The sequence below is a fragment of the Panthera tigris genome, chromosome A3 (genome assembly GCF_018350195.1).
Source record: "Panthera tigris isolate Pti1 chromosome A3, P.tigris_Pti1_mat1.1, whole genome shotgun sequence".
Taxonomy (NCBI): domain Eukaryota; kingdom Metazoa; phylum Chordata; class Mammalia; order Carnivora; family Felidae; genus Panthera; species Panthera tigris.
Genome location: NC_056662.1, coordinates 53180974 through 53199304, shown reverse-complemented (window position 1 = coordinate 53199304; position 18331 = coordinate 53180974). Strand labels below are relative to the sequence as shown.

Below are 18331 nucleotides of genomic sequence, written 5' to 3'. Positions count from 1 at the left end.
CTCTTCTTTATGGCTACTATGCAATGACCCTGAATAATCAGAATGTGACAATTTATTTTGATCAGTTCACTCTTCCAGGAGGAAAATACCTGCCACATAGTAGTAACCAAGTTGGCCAAAATAGGAGTGTGACAGGTAAGGTTTTTTTCTTTTCTGAAATTTCACCCAGTGTGTGTTCCATGTCAGACCTGAGCTTCATTTGCAGGTCACCTCTGTTTGTCCCCTTGGGAATTATTTTATAAACTCCCATGCTCAACTACAAGTAGGTCAAGTCTTCACCAGCAGCAGCTTCCTGTCTTTATTCTGATGAGTTTAACAAAGGCCAAATCTGTGGCCTTTCTGAAAAAAGACACCTCCAACTTTGGCTGACTCAATCATAATAAGTAAGATAAATTAAAAATTGATTATTTGCATATAAAATAATATTTTTTGCTTAGTAAGGAAGCTCCTTGAGCATTCTTTAGTTCTTTTAAATGTTGATGGTTTACCCTATACTAGGTACTCTTCTAGGCTATGGGAATGCAGTAGTGAAGCAAACTGACAAAGCCTATGTTTTCTTAAAGTTTATATTCTAGTGGACAAAACCACAGTGATCAAGAAAACACACACGTATTGGGTTTCCAAGTCATGAAAAGTGCTCAGAGAAAAGGAGAGCAGGGGTAAGGACTGGGAAGGGACAGGATATGGGGAGCTGTAGCAGTTGTGACCTTTAAGCAAGGTAATGAATGGAGTCAGATAGCAACAGTCAGGTGAAGAACCAAGGCAATTGACAGGCCCGCAGGTAAGAGAGGGCCAATACTGGTCCCACATGCAGGTCTATAGAGCACTAAAGGAGGGCCAGGGCACCTGGACCACATCTTAGAAGGCACTGCCCAATGAAGATCAACATAGGGTGAAATCAGTTAATTACTGGAAAATAATTAAAACAGATTTTGATACATTGGAGAATAAAAATTGAAAACCAAGAGACCTTAGGACTCTAGTTGCCTATTTATATACGGAAAGGGCAAGATTGATGTAGTGAAATAATTTGTCAGTAAATATTTACTGAATATTCAATATAGAAACTTTCACTTGGGAACAAAAGGTGTAGTTCAAAGTCATCCTGCACAAGTGACGACTATTACCATCTGTTGGTGGTGAACAAAGTTGATGCTTATTTTTTGCATATATATGTATATACAAATATATATTGCATATATTTGTATATATATGTATATACATATACGTATATGTATATGTATATGTATATGTATATGTATACATACAATGAAACTTCTCTCTACCTATAATTGTTTCATTCATTCATTCAGTGGAAGTTCATAGTTTATAGGTGAAAGGCTCCTAACCAGGAGGCTGGAGTTTAAGTAACATCCTGGAGGTGACTGCCATCACAAAAATACAAACCAAACAACATAACGACATGGTAGGTCCAGGTCCTACTGCCCCGTGAAGCATCTATAAACTAGCAGCAGAGACTACCTATGGTTTTATTTTTGAAAGGAGAAGCAGCCTGTACAATTAAAGAGTCAGTGGGAAACTTTCCTGCTGGGGACCATAGCCCCTGGTCTTTAGCTCATGGATTACCACCGAAATGATGAAATAAGCTGCTGTTTTGGTTATGTTGGCTGCTCTTTTGTATGTAATTTCCAACAAAAAAGATATCACTAGTGGTTTCTCATGACCTCCAGGAGGACTCTGAGCACGGAATCACACACAAGTTCCCATGCTTCCTTCCCCATCCTGCAGCTCCTGTCCCCTCACCTGAGTTTCTCCTGACATTGTACTTTCCTCAACACTCCCAACTGCAGGAAGTGGCTGTCCCTGTTACTCACGTGGCGTGAGAGAGGGTGCACTTGATGAGGCTCAGCACACCTCTCTGTCCTGACCATTCACCTTCGATGGAATCACTGTCTTTAGGAGGATGCTCTCGGTTGAAAGGCAGGATAACATAGGATTCAGGATCAAGGTCAGACTACCTTCTCCAAAATCCTTAACCACATATCTCAGGCTAGAGTGTTATTGCCACCTCCGAGTTGGATATATTTATCGGCTGAGATTCATCTGGCAATTGATCACACTGAGGGTGATGTGCCCAGCTTTCCCAGGCAAGCCACATCTGCCCCAGGAAGCACCATGTGTCCAAATGCCCCACTGCTCCAGCAGTTACAGACAGTGAAACCAGAATTCAGGCTTCATCCCTCCACACTCCCTTTTTCTCATCAGCCACGCCCACTCTCCATAGTCCATCATCCAAGATGGTTAGTCTCTAATAAGATTCCAATCAGCTAGGATCCGGTAAGATAATTTCCCTGAGGACAAGCTCTGTGAAACAGAGCTGAGTGCTCTGGGTAGGTTTCGGAAAAATTACTTTTCCCTTCCTACATCCGGAAGCAGGAGAGGGTTTTCTCCTGATTTTCAGATCTTCACCCTTCAAAACGTTGGGGCTCCTGGAGGTAAAATTCTCAACATCCAGCAACACCCCCTCCTCAGATTGGGCCGCCCAGGGTTTTAATCTGCCAGGCCGACTGGAGCTGAGTCTCAGCAATTAGTCACTCACCCCTGAAGGCACCAGCGACTTTTTGTTCCCAGTGGGATGTGACTCTGTGTCCATCTTCAGTTTGGGGTGACGCTTTGCCCTGTGACATTAATTCTCTGATGAATCTAAGAAGAATTCTTTTCAATTTCCTCAGCATTTTTCTTGGGAGGATGGGAATAATGATTTCCAAGGTTTTAAGGAGGACTGGAAACCATAAGTCCTTGACTTGCCTCTTTCTATAAATGTCTCTAGAGGTTTTTTCATGTCAGTTTCTATAGGTATCCCTTCTCAACTTCAGCTGCATGTTCTAATCATCTAGGGAGTTTTTAAAAAGGCTGATGCCTGAGTCCCACCTAGAGAGTCTGATGTAAATGGGCTTGGCTTGGGTATGGCTTAGGCAGGGGGTACTCAAAAGCTCTGGTTTGATACTGATGTACAAGATGAGTTGAGAAACTCTACTATAGAATGACTTAACTCGGGGCGCCTGGGTAGCTCAGTCAGTTGAGCATCTAACTCTTGATTTCAGCTCAGGTCATGTCTCATGGACGTGAGATTGAGCCATGCTTCAAGCTCTGTGCTGACAGTGTGGAGCCTGTTTAGGATTCTCTCTCTTCCCTCTCCCTCTGCCCCTCCTCCACTCATGTGAGTACATACTCTCTCTCTCTCTCTCTCTCTCTCTCTCTCTCAAAATTAAATAAATAAACATTTAAAAAAAGAGAATGATTGAACCCACACCTTGTAATAACTGTTTGCCATTCAATGCACAGATTTCTAACTTTAATGTTAAAGGGTGTACACTATGTGCTTGAGAGATCTTAGCCAGATCTAACCCTCTGGATCTTCTTCAGTTAGTTGTGAGCTACTCAATCTCTTATCATATATGGTAGAATGACTGATTTGTGGTTCAGGCCTCAGGCCTTTTCTTCCAGATCTTGCTTCTTACCTGCTTTGAGTACTGAGTCTTATTGATTAGTTACTAGGGAAGGCTTTGCTTCCTTCCATGCTGACTTTTCTATGTGGGATTGCAGCCTCCTGACAGGAAACGTTTTGCAGGATAAATTTCTGTTTCATCTGTGTGAAGGCAGGGAGATTTCTTTCCATGCTGCACTCTCAAAATGATTTTGCCATTGCTTAGCAATATAGACTCCTCCCCATAATTATTTTAGTGTGAGACCATGAAGCAATGCCCAGAGTCCCAACCAATACTTCCTCATCCATCTCTCACCTACGAAACTACCAAGAGAAATGTGCACAGTAGGTGCCCATTGTATATATATATATATGTGTGTGTGTGTGTGTGTGTGTGTGTGTGTACACATATTACACATATATGAATATGTTAGTTTTGGAATAGAGTCCAATGCAGTTCATGACCTGTGTTCATTATTTCTACAATGAAGGAAATAGTCTATATCTGCACTGTCTACTGTAAAAGCCAGTAGCCAGTATGGTTATTGAGCACTTGAAATGGGGCAAATGTGACTAAGGAAATGAATTTTCAATTCAATTTATTTTTAATTAATTTAAATTTTAGTAGGTACATATGGCTAGTGATTATTGTACAGACAAATAGTTGAAGTGGCCATGTTTTTCAGTTTTTCCCTCTCTTTATTTCTCTCCAATTCTGTCTGTTTAGGGATGTGTTTTTTTCCTTTCTATATCATTATCTGGGGCCTGGTTACCTGATGGCTGTCTTTGACATTGCTATATATTGCCTCCTATCCATTTGTGTTTCTCAAGCCAGTTTCTTTCCGTACAGACATAAACGTTCCCTTCTCTCATCTCCAGCCTACAGCTCCTCTGGGTGTGGTGATTGAAGTGTAGGTGATTTGTCCATATCTAAAGCTGTCAGATAGTTTGAACAAAAATACTGAAAACATTGCCAAAATTTGTCAACCAATTAGACAAAGACCTGGGAGGAAAAGTTTATGGTAACTTGTACCACATCCTATATTTTATATTAGATGGCATGGCTTTAAAAAATTAATTCTGTATTTAAAATTAACTGTTTATCTCTTACACAAAACAAAAAAGAATATTTGAAAATATATAGGAGCGATATAACCATATGGCAGAGGAGGAGACCCCAGCCTCCAACTCCCCACAAAGATAAAACACTGGACAGCTATTCATCAACAAAAACAGCTCTCGGAGAGCTCTGGAATCTAATAAGGAAACTTCAGCAGCCAAATGGAATAAAAATTGGGAGTAACTGCACAAAAAGGAAGGAAGAGCAGCCTCTTTTCGCCTTTGTCATCTTGTCCCCCAAGCCGACACTCCTCAGTGACTCACCAGCTAGAAAGAGTCCGTCTCTGGGGAAGAGAAGACAGAATAAGCAGTCAGCTTCCCCAGACTTAGGGGGGCATCTCATGAAGAACCTGCTTCAGTTTCACCCCTCCCAGAGACCCGCAAAGCTGAGACATAGGCAGTTGGGAACAAGGAAGAAAAGCAGGGACTACCAGGATCAGCCATACAACAGAAGTGACCATGATTCCTGGTGACCTGCTTCACAGCGAGTCCCAGCAGCTTTTGGCACTAACGTAATCAAAGACCAGTACAGCCTAGGCACACTCCTTGCAGATTTCACCAGTTTTATCCCCATGCCTACTCTCATTTGCATGTATCAGTTACCTGTGTCCCTCCCTACTTCCTCTCACAACCCTCCTCTTTAGACCAAGGATGCACACTGGCAGCAAGCCTGGAGCCCTGTGGCTGACTCCCACTACTTTGAGTGTGTTTTGGTTTAGCACCTACAGTTGCACACTTTCATGCTATTGGCTTGATACACTAAACTCCACTGCCATGTGCACACGTCTGGCAAGATTCTGAGCCATGGAAGTGCACACCAATAGAGCAGGCTCCCTTGGCTGTTTGGGGCCCAGATTTAGCGTTATTGCCTGTCACTAACCTGTAACATTGGGCTCACCTGTAGCTACTCCTTGAGTTGTGCACTTGCATGTCCATGTGAGACCCTGTCACTGGCCTCCACTGCTATGCACATGCCCCTGGGGAGACTGCACAGACACAGGAGAGCATGCTGACAGTTGTAGCCGCCACAGCAGTTTGTGGGCCTGGATCCGACCCTATCTCCTGTCACTAGCTTGCACCACTGAGTTCATCTTGAGCTGCTCTCTCCAGCTGTGTACCTGCATGCCCCTGACTTGTCTCCCAACACCATCCAGGGCTTCTGTACACACATGGCAAGTACTAGCAGCCACGGTATTGCAAACTGATGGCCAAGGGCCTCACAACTGCCAGTGTGCCTCCAGTTCATTCCTACACTGGCTGCTTGCTCTGGTCTCCACCACTCTATGTATGTGTGAAACCAGCCTTTGCCATTATAAGAGCACTTACAGCTGTTCTTTCTAGTCCAGTGTGTGCATATCACTAGCTCCAGTCACTACCACTGTCTGCCTTGGTCCCTGACCACTAAGCCTGGAGGTGCTGCTGAGGATACCACCAACCTTTTGTGGCCTCCATGGATCTGCTGCAGCGTTCTTCAAGGACCACGCAGTTGCTGATGCTGTGGATTCCGGTGGCCTGAGCCAACAAGTCACCATGCCCTCTGGACCTGGAGCAGCCATATATCACTGCACTTGATGATGAACACCACTGGACACAGAGTCATGGTGTGCTCTGGCCTGCCCCCAACCTCAGGGGCAGGTCTGTCCTTACCAAAGTCAGTCAGTAAAGTCTGAAAGAGGCAATTCCCTCTTCCAATGTGCAGACAACTTAGCAGAATTACAAGGATCAATGAGAATCAAGAAAATAGGATTCTATCCAAGGGACATAGGAAGCTTCTAGTACTTAATCCCAAAGAAATAGAGATACAGCAATTGCCACACACAAAAAATTTATATTTTCCAAAAAAAATTTCCCCCCAAATTAAGATTCTCAGATATATATATATATATATATATATATATATATATATATATATATGAGATTGGATAAAATTCAATGGAATCATGGGACACCCAGCTGGCTCAGTAGTGAAGCATGTGACTCTTAATCTCAGAGTTGGGAATTCAAGCCCCCAGTGGGTGTGGAGATTACCTAAAAATAAAAATAATTAAAATATAATGGAATCAGGAAAACTATAAGAGAACAAAATTAGAAGCTTGAAAAGGATAGGAATATAAAAAATAACTGAACAGGAATTTAGGAGCAGTGGAATACAATGACTGAAGGATGCAACAGAACTTCAACAGCCAACTAGATTGAGGAGAAGAAAGAACAAGTGAGCCCGAAGATAGATTGCTTAAAATTATTCAGTCAGAAAAGCAAAAAGAAAAAATACAAAGGGATGAAGAAAGCTTACAGGACTTCAGGTATACTATTAACCTACACATCACTGGAGTCCTAGAAGGAGAAGTGTAGAAAATTTATTTAAAAAAAAATAATGGCTTTGAACTTCCCAAATCTAGAAAGAGATAAGACATTCAAGTTCACAAAGCTAATAGTTACCCCAAAATGTCAAACTGAAACAATATTCGACAAGACACATTATATAATAAAGCTGTCTAAAATCAAAAATGAAGAGAGAATCTTAGAAACACTAAGAGAAAACAGTTATCTCATACAAGGAAACCTCAATGAGGTCAGCATATTTCTCAGCAAAAACCTCCCAGGCCAGGAGAGAATGGGTGGTATATACAATGTACTGAAGGGAAAAGCTATCAGCCAAGAGTGCTTTCTCCAGCAAAACTGTACTTCAGAAGTAACAGTAAGGTAAAGACTTCACCTCACAAAGAAAAACTGAGGGAAATTAGCCCCTCAGAAAGCTAAGAAGAAAAGCTAAAAAGAATTATTCAAATTGAAATAAAAGATGCTACTATAACTTTAAAACATGAAAGTATACAACACAGTGGTAAAAGTATATAGTGTATTGTCAGATTCAGAACACTCTAATACTGTAATGTGGTAGTGTGTTAAGCACTTAACTCTAGTGTAAGGGTTAAAAGACAACAAGTCCCCCATGGACTTGAACTTCACTTTGGAACATATACAGAACACTTTATTCGACAGCTACAGGATATACATTCTTCCTAATCACACATGGAACATTCTCCAAGATAGGTCATATATTAGAGCACAAAACATATATATCCTTTCATGATTAGAACCTTCAACAAATACAACCCAATTTTTAAAAGGTTGAAATCACTCTCAAAAATAAATAAACATTAAAAAAACTAAGGGCACCTGGGTGGCTCAGTCAGTTAAGCACTCGATTTCATCTCAAGTCATGATTTCACACTTTGTGTATTTGAACCCCATGTCGGCTCTGAGCGGACAGCTCAGAGCATGGAGCCTGCTTCAGATCTTTGTCTCTTTCTCTCTGTCTGCCCTTCTTCCACTCATTCTCTCTCTCTCTCTCAAAAAATAAATAAGCATTAAAAAATAATTAAAAAAAGATTGAAATCATACCAAGTATGTTTCTTGACCACAGTGGTATGAAACTAGAAATCAGTAACAGGAGGAAAACTGGAATATTAACAAATATTTGAAAATTCAACAACATATTCCTGAACAACCAATGGGCCAACAATAAAACCAAGAGGAAAAATAAAGTATCTTGAAACAAATGGAAACACAACATACTAAAACTTTGGAGATGCTACAAAAGCAGTGCTAAGAAGGAAGTTTTTAGTAATAAATTCCTATATTAAAAATAAGGAAGTTCTCAAATAAACAGCCTCACCTATACTCCAAAGAATGAGAAAAACAAGAAAAACTAGCCCAAAATTAGTAGAAGGAAGGAGATAACAATTATCTGTGCACATAAATGAAATAAAGAATAGATAACAAGGAGAAAAAGTTAATAGTATGGAGGTTCCTCAAAAAATTAAAAATAGAACTACCCTACAACCCAGCGATTGTAATACTAGGTATTTGTCCAAAGAATACCAAAATGCTGATTTGAAGGGGAACATGCATCCCAATGTTATAGCAGTGTTATCAACAATAGCCAAATTATGGAAGAGTTTGAATGTCTATCGACTGATGCATGGACAAAGATGTGGTATATATATGTATACACACACACACACACACACACACACACACACACAATGGAATACTACTCAGCAATCAAAAAGAACAAAGTCTTGCCATTTGAAACAATATGGATGGAACTGGAATGTATTATGCTAAGTTGAATAAGTCAGTCAGAGAAAGAAAAATATTAAATGATTTCATTCATATGTGGAATTTAAAAAACATAACAGGTGAACATGGGGGAAGGGAAGGAAAATAAGATAAAAACAGAGAGGGAGGCAAACTGTAAGAGACTTTTAAATACAGAGAACAAATTGAGGGTTGATTGAGGGGTTTTGGGTGTGGGGATGGGCTAAATGGTCAAGGGGCATTAAGGAGAGCACTTGTTGGGATGAGCACTGGGCATCATATGTAAGAGATGAACTACTGGGTTCTATCCTGAAATGAATAGTACACTGTATGTTAACTAACTTGGATTTAAATAAGTAAATTTAAAATTAAAAAGAAAAGATTAACAAAGATAAAGTGGGCTTTTTTGAAAAGAAACAAAGTTGGAAAACCTTTGGGTATAGTACAAGAAAAAAAAAATAAAGAGGACAAAAAATCTGAAATAAGTGAGGAGACATAACAGCTGATACCACAGAAATACAAAAATTCATAAAAGAATACTAAAGCAATTATATGCCAACAAATTAGATAATCTTGAAAAAGCTGATAAATTCTTAGGAATATATGATCTGCTATATCCGAATTACAAAGAAATGGAAAATCTGAATTAACAAGAAAGGAAACTAAATTAGTAATCAAAGTCTCCCAACAAAGAAAAGCCTAGGACCAGATGACTTTATGGGTGAATTCTACCAAACTTATAAAAAAAAGAATTAACATCTGGTCTCACACAGAAATTAAAGTCCAGAAATACAGACACTACCATACTCCACCCCTTCTGATTCATTAGCCCCATTCATATTCCCAGATGAAGTCTAGTCCCTTCTTCAGCTTCTTTAGCAGTTGCTGCATGAAGTAATATTTTAGAAGTAACACAGCTTCTTTAGCACCTCTAGAAGTGGAAAACTCCAACTCTGAGTGTCATGTATCACTCAAAGTTCCAGGGAGCTATCAAGTCACACAACAAAGAGCAAAGCACCTGAGAATTTAGAAATAACCAAAGCCCAAGAACAATTGTGATTGCTCCAAGAGCTTACCTTCTAGGCCCTAATTCTCATGTGAGAGCATTTTCCAAATACAAGTTACTTTTCCAAACCAAAACATTTAACAGTCAAAAATTACACTGAGGTCATCAACCAAACACAGAGAATTGCATAAATGTGGTGTAGGTGAGAGCAGAGTGTATACAGAGGAAAAAGAGAGAGACAGAGAGAGACAGAGAGAGAGAGAGAGAGAGAGAGAGAGAGAACAAAAGCCCTCTGGTTTCAGCTTTTGGGCTGTCCAAACTCAGCTGGACCAATCTCCATTGGCTGGCCAGAACCCATTGGCTATAAACCACCGGCCTTCCTTCAGGATGATTCACCTCTTTCTATGCACTGGACCAGCTCCACCAACCTCTCTGCCATTTTCATGGGCTCCTTGGCCTTCTCCTCGGCCTTCTTATTCCTTTTGGTCACTCTGCCTTTGACTCCATCATTTGGATTCTGAAGATGATTCAGGGTGCTCTCCTCTGAGGCTTCCCCTCCACCTGTGTTTTTATTTGGATGAGCATATTGTCCATCTGCCATAGTTTGCTGCTTCTGCATGTATGCTCTCCCCCACTCCTGGGTGAGAGCCACATTGTCATCCAGCATCTCATTGATGACTGGCAGCAGGAGCTGTTGGAAATCTTCCTCAGGCTCCAGCACTTTCACCTCCTCCAGCTCTGCCAGCTCGAGGACATCGAAGGGCCATAGTCTCTCCCACTTCTCCAGAATTTTGCTATCAATGTCTGCAACAAAGAAAGAGAGATGTGATTTGTTGAAAATTTAAATTTTATGTGACACACTATCTGATGTAACCTGTCTGGTCATTTTTTTTGGACAGCCCAACTTAGCCCAACTCCTAGAATAGGAGACTTGATCTTGGTATTCTGTACAAATTGATGTAATACCATGATGCATTTCAGGGGATTCTGGGCATAGGAAGAGATATTTGCAAAGGCTCTTGAGGGGCTGGAGAATGACAGGAGGACTGTCTGCATTGGACCCTAATGTGCACAGGGACTGGGTATTTTTGAACTTCATAAGTTGTCTTGCTATAAATTTATTTCAGTAGCTGACCTGACAAGTGTATGAGGTCAAAACCTTTCCAGGTGTAATAAAAAAATTACCATGCTAATAAAAGTATTTATTTTCTTGAAAAGACAAAAAAATTAACATAATTTTTTCCAAACCATTACAAAAATTTGAAGAAGACAGAATACTTCCAAACTCATTTTAAGAGGCCAGTATTACTCTGATAACAAATCCAGATGAGGATACTACAAAAAAAGAACTACAGGTAAGTATCCGTGATGAATATAGACATAAAAAAACTCAACAAAATTAAATTCAAACAGCAAATCAATTTCAATGGCACATTAAAATGGCCATACACCAAGATCTATATATATATATATCTATCTGAAGTATATATATTTTCCATATGTATTTCATATTACATATAATGAAATATACATATATATCTCATAAGAATATTATTCACCCATTAAAAAGAAGGAAATCCTGCCATTTGTGAGAACATGGTTGGACCTTGAATACATTTCACTAAGTGAAATAAGCCTCTAGAGAAAGATAAATACTGCCTACTATCTTTCTACATGGAATCAAAAATAAATTTAAATACATAAAAACATAGAGTAGACTGGTGGTTGCCAGGGGCTGGAGAGTGGGGGGAATGGGGAAATGGTGGTCAAAGTGTATAGACTTTCACATGTAAGTTGAGCAAATTCCATAGATCTAATATACAGTATGTGAGTTAAGAATACTGTATTGTACACTTGAAAGTTTATAAGGTTCTCACCATAAAAACAACACCATGGTAACTATGCAAGGTGAAGGATATATTAACTAACTTTATTGTGGTAAACATTTTGCAGAGTATGTGTATTGTTATCACACTGTATACCTTAGACTTACACAATTATGATGTTAATTACAGCTTAATAAAATTGGAAAAAAACATGTATAATAACGATGTTTGCAAGAGAAAAAAATATATATGTATACACACAGTTCAATTCTATAACTTTGTATTTATGATGTGATAATCATTAGCCTAAAATTACCCATGACATTAAAATTCTGTACAAGGTTTTGACACAGAAATTAAGATAGAATACCAATTTTAAAATGTTTGGAATGCTGTATCCCGTGTTGAAAAGTATAAAAAAGATATTTTTCTTTTAAGAGTATGGAACATTATGCCAAAGGCAATGACTTCCCATAAGGAGAACTTCAATCTCGAAGGCATTCTTGTTTCTAGAATAACAGTCTTTACATCTCTGTTACTTTGTCAAATGAAAGGCATTTCTCAGATTTAACAAAACACCGTACACTCAAAATGCCATTTGCTTATTTTAAGATGCAAACATCTTTAGGATGTGAACTCTTAAACGGCACTTCAGTGATTCAGTGTCTTGACCACATGAACAGGGAACCCTTCTATAATATGCATCCTGAAATGGATCATCATGGCTGCTTCCAAGCAATTAGAACCAAGTTCTGTTCATCACTCTTCATCTAATTTGGCTGGTCCTTGTTAAAATCAACACAAGAACTTTTTGTTGCATTGATGTACAAGTAAACTCATGCAGTTGGTACCCAAGTGACAAATTGGCAAAGCAATAGTATAGGCTGCGAGTGATTTGCAATACTTACCAGGAGCCAAGTTGTAACATGCTAATGATATTCCACTCTCAGGTTCAAATTGGACTGGAGATCATTTAATGTCTCCTTGGAAAAGAGCTCAAAGAAACCCAAGAAACTCAAAGATCTGGAGATCTTCCAGACTGTCTAAGAAAACACATGTGAATATTAAACATCTCTTTTCAGAAGAGTTGCCTCAAACATTAGTTTATGCCCCTAAAGAAAACTGTGAGAAATCCAACTAGGTTGGGATTCTAGCAGGATGGGACATATTTGAAAACAGGCAGCTAAAGTTTCATATCTGAAGTCTTTGAACTTCTAACCAACTTGAGAACTGAAAGGAGGGAGCTCTATTGTTCCTTTCCATCCCGCCCCACCAAATAATAACAAACACCAACTAAACATTTATTGTTGAAAGAGATCAGACTTGAGCAACCTGTTCCTTATAAGCAATTACATTTTCCTGCCCTCTCCTGCTTCTGCTTTCTCTCCTCTTCCTTCTGCCATGGTTGTTGAGTGCATCTCAAATGCCAAGCAAGTACTGAATTCTAAAGACAGCCCTTTATTAGTTACACTTTTTCAGAAGAAAGAGTGATTAAGTCTATGTCAAACCTGGCTAGTATGTAAAAAATCTAAAAGTCACATCCAGCTATGATCTTAACCATAGTCTTCATGCTTGGGAAAAAATTGAGAAAAGTGTTATCTCTGATCTTGCATTTGTTGTGTTTCCTGCAAAGAATGTCTTTTTTTTTCCCTTTTCTCTGTCTGAACTATCATCCTGTTCACCCCTTAAAGACTACCTGTAATGTCCTTTTCAAAGCCCCCCTGTTAGGGTGGGTCCTTGCCAGGTACTATGTGTATGTCCCTGGTCTATCTATGGCACTTATCCAAATCTTCCCTGGCACTGCCTATCCTCTCCTCTACAACTTTTTAAAAAAAATTTTTTAATGTTTGTTTATTTTTGAGAGAGGGAGAGAGAGAGAGAGAGAGAGAGAGAGAGAGAGAACAAGCAGGAGAGGGGCAGAGAGAGAGGGAGACACAGAATCTGAAGCAGGCTCCAGGCTCCGAGCTGTCAGCACAGAGCCTGATGTAAGGCTTGAACTCATGAACTGTGAGATCATGGACCTGAGCCAAAGTTGGATGATTGACCAACTGAGCCACCCAGACAACCCTAGATATTTTTATTTAAAATTTATTTACTTATCTTGAGAGAGAGAGAGAGAGAGAGAGAGAGAGAGCTGGGGAGAGGCAGAGAGAGAGAGAGAGAGAGAGAGAGAGAGAGAGAATCCCAATCCGGCTCCACGCTGTCAGTGCAGATCCCAACATGGGGCTGAGAACCCACAAACTGTGAGATCACAACCTGAACCAAAATCAAGAGCCAGCTGCTTAACTGACGGAGTCTCCCAGGCCTCTCCTGTCCTCTGTATCTTGAGCTTCCTGAGGCCAGAAGCCATTTCTCACCCATCTTTGTATCTCCCAACAACTAAATGCAATTGTCAAGGGTGGAGGCTTGATAGAACTTCTCAAGTAATAAGTTCAAGTATATATTTTGTTTGTTTTCTACAAACATTCTGCAATTAGCGGTGTCTACAGCCACCTCTTAGTGGATCATGAGAGGGCTTATAAAATGTTCAGAAATTTTGTGAGCCCAGTGTTAAACACAGCCATTATTAAAATTTAAATTACATAAGCCTACAATGAAATGGATTTTATTAAAAAGTAATAAATGCTGAAAAAAACATGACTTCCTCATGATTTTACATTGTGCTAATATCTCGCCTCTTGAGATTATTCCTATTTATTGCATATGCATGGTGGAAATGCTATAGAGGGATGGTTGTCTACACATCTCTTCTTGTCTCTGCATGCAGTGATACCAGCCTAGCAGCTTGAAATCTGCCACGGGTGGAACATTTGCTCCTCAGACATTGGCGAAACTGCAAGTCAGGGGTCACCTACTTCCACTCCAGAGACTAGCTAATGCACTATGTACCTATTCTGAAATCAATTCTCCCCTAACCACATTTAGTACTCTCATAATCCTATTTTTTTTTTTTTTAATGTTTATTTATTTTTGAGACAGAGACAGAGCATGAACAGGGGAGGGGCAGAGAGAGAGGGAGACACAGAATATGAAACAGGCTTCAGGCTCTGAGCTGTCAGCACAGAGCCTGACGTGGGGCTCGAACCCACCAACTGTGAGATTATGACCTGAGTTGAAGTTAGACTCTTAACCGACTGAGCCACCCAGGCGCCCCATCATAATCCCATTTTCTAATTCACTAAACATCACACCAGAATTCTTTCTACATAAAGACTGGTAATAGTCAAAGATTTATCATATAGAAAAATGCATTTTAGCCCTAAAGAGGCACCAAACACATTATGTTCTTGTACTGACAAAAGTCAGTATAGACTCTTGCAACGCCACAAGGTTATGATAATGGATTCAATTTTTATTATACAATCATGAAAAAATTATCTCTGTCATTTGAGCTCTAAGTTTCTTGAAAGCTAAGAAAGACGGGGGTCCTCCCTATAATTTTTCGCCAGAGTATAAAATGAATAAAATAGAAAGCATTTTCCTGTCAGTTGAATCACTATGCTGAATTCTTTTTTAAGAGAAAAAAAGGTTTAAATACTGCATTTAGAGATTTAATATAGAATAGAGTGAGGCAATAAAAAAGCCAGTGTGCTACTTTATAGGATTACTTCTGAATCTGATTAATTCTCCCTCCCTTCCTCTCCTCCCCTTCCTGTGCCTTCTTTGCTCTCCCTTTTCAAGAAAGACTTTCTCTGAAGTTGGAGGAGCTGAGCAATAAAACAGATCAGGTTTAAGGGAAGCAATAACCCACCTTCAGATTAGCTGTTGTAATTCACTTGAAATGTTTGTATGGGGTTATTTGGGGTGAAACAATTCAGGATCCACTTTGTATACAGTCAAGTGCCGCCTTTTCTTGTCTTCAGTAAGAAAAACAAAATGAGAACAGAAAGAAGCCTTGTCTTCTACCTGAAAGTTGAGAGAAATTCAAGATCCCAAGAGTTGCTGTTGCCTGTGGTCATTTTCCATTGTTCATTCTATTTTTTTCCCTAATTAATTCCTTTTTCACCTTATCTTGCTCTCTTCAACAATAACGCTTTCCTTTTTAAAATCTGCTTACCTAAGAGTGTTGTGAACCAATTTGGAGCGGTATCTTGATGGAAGTTTTATGAACATTGCTTACTGTAAGTAAAAGACATGGGAGAAGTATGGAGATTATATGTATATAAATATATCCTGCTTTTAAAAAATGAAGTGAAGATTAACACATTCTCTCAAAGATACATCTACTCAACCAGCGGGGATCTTTCTAATTTTTAACAACTTTATTGATCAAATACCTTTCTTCATACTGGAACAGTGAAAGGAACTTTAGGAAACAAAATGGTTTTATTTTTCTGTCTCCACACTTCTGCTGCCATGAAGAAACTTGGTATATTGGAAATAAAAACACCCGAGTTACAATAGAAGTCTGGGTTCGAGTTTTGCTCTTCCATGTGACTTTCAACAGATCAACCCTTCGTAAGCCTCAATTTTAACATCTGCAAAGTAGGGATAATGGTTTTGTTACCTACACTGGAAGATGAAGAGAGGAAGGAAGTACCTGAAAAATCTTTGTAAATAGCAAAGTGCTCTCACATCGTAAGGTTGCTGTCAATAGTCTGGAATTCGTCTTCTAGAGGTACATCACTGGGAAAAAGATGACATTGACTTTTGAGGGTCTGGAGAAAGATTGCCTCTCGTACTTTCTTCCATGTGACTCGATAGCCTGAGGACCCTTGGTAGTGGCCATTGTAATGAAACAAGACCAACTGGAAAGCTTAATTAGCTCAATAGATACCAAAATAAATTTCTGAGTCTAGAGAACTCTTTCACCATAAAATTAAGATGTTGCAATGTGTGTAAAATGTCGATTACATGAGAGTCTCCTTTTGGTCCACACTGTGAATTGGACAGTAGAGAGGTCACCAACTGTGCCACTGAGAGTGGGCACTTGCAGGGCGATCATTTTCCTCACCTACAGGGTGGACAGGCACCCTGTATCTGAAGAGGTGTGCAAGCCTCTCCATTGCACACACCTGTGAACAGAACCAGTCTCTCCTGCAGGGGGAATGAATGGCAGTGACCAGCCATTGTGGGGAGAAGCATTTGGAGGCTTCTCTTTCCAAGATTTAGTTCCAACTGTCTCAGCCCAGATGGGATCTTGGGAAACTGAGAGGCAATTGCCTTTGTATTATCTTGAGTGGATTTCTATTACCCCCTTTCTCAGAGAACTTTCAAAAAATAAATAAATAAATAAAGCCCCTTGCTGTTAAAAATAAAACATGCACATACATTAGGGTGTGTTTTTTGACAGGGAGATATTTAGTTGAAAAATATCCAGTGCAGTCCAGGGACTGTTTAGAGGGACTGAGTGGCCTCTTTGGTCTGAGCTGTGTGTACCAAGTGTCTGGAGGGACTGCAGGATGGAAGTTTCAGTGAGGAAAGCAAAAGTGAGCAAGCCCACTCTGGCAGCATGGGTGCAGGGAGGACACAGAGGGGTAAGCATTTTTTAAGCTGGTGTTGCTGTCGGTTTCTGCTAGGACGGTTCCCACCAGGGCAGCTTCCAACCTGCAGCAGACCCTCTCCCTCCTCATTCATTGCAGCACTGCTCAGGATTCTGGGAAAATTGATTTTCCATTTTTCATTCTTAAACATCACACCACACCTATTTTCTTGCTCCAAAGCTAAGCTTTCTAAAGTCCTGATGTGCATGACGATTCTGACAAATCTACACTTCTACAAATGTGGGGAATGGCTACGGGGAATTCAGCCATGAACATGTTCTGTCTGCCTCTCCTGATGAATGCTTTCAATACTGAATGGCTGTGCTACATGCTACAGACCTGGCTGACTATGCCCTATCGAACAAGAATACCCGTGCCAGCAAGACATTGTAAAGAAACATCCACTCGAAATTTATACAAAATGCCAGCAACAGAAAACTCATCCATTCCCGGTGGGTCATCTAAACAAAAATGAAAAATAGAAAATGGAGGTATTTTGATCCCAGTGTCTTCAAAGAAAAATTTCACACAAAGGTACATGCACACACATAGGCACACATGCACACACTGGGACCGTGCACATACACAGACACACATATGCACACACACAGGCACATGCACACATAGTCATACATATGCCCACACACGGGCACAGGCACACACACATTGGCACGTGCATGCACACGGAAACACGTGTATACACATAGGCACAGGAACACACAGACACACATATGCACACACAGGCACGTGCATACACAGACACACATAGACACACATATGCACACAAACAGGCACACATATGCACACACATAGGCATAGGCACACACAGAGGCACATGCATGCACAGACACACATGCATACGCGTAGGCACAGGCACACAGGTGTACACACACAGGGACACATATGCACACACACACAGGCACAGGCACACCCACAGGCACACATATGCACACACATAGGCACAAGCACACATATGCACACACACAGGCATAGGCACATACAGGCACATGCATGCACACACACACACACACACACGGGTATACACACAGGCACAGGCACACACACAGGCACACTATGCACACACAAAAACACAAGCATTTGTGCACATTCTTCAAACACAGGTTCCTGAAGCTCAAACTTGAATTTGTTAGGAAAAAAAAAAAAGGAAATCTTAACAGACATGAAGCATTTAGTGTGGTATTTAGGTCATTTCGTATTGTGTATAATACATGAATTTTCTCTATTTTTTAAAATTATAATATTTTTAGTTTTTTTGTGCAAACTAAAGCAGATAAGCCTGCCTGGCTAGTACCAGGCTTTCTCTGAAACTGTACTTCTGACATTTGTC

General features: G+C 40.1%; 1 pseudogene; it reads right to left on the bottom strand.

The window, feature by feature from the left end:
- Positions 1-10056: 10056 nt before the first annotated feature.
- On the bottom strand, positions 10057-17191 carry LOC102961481 (annotated as a pseudogene).
- Positions 17192-18331: the final 1140 nt, after the last annotated feature.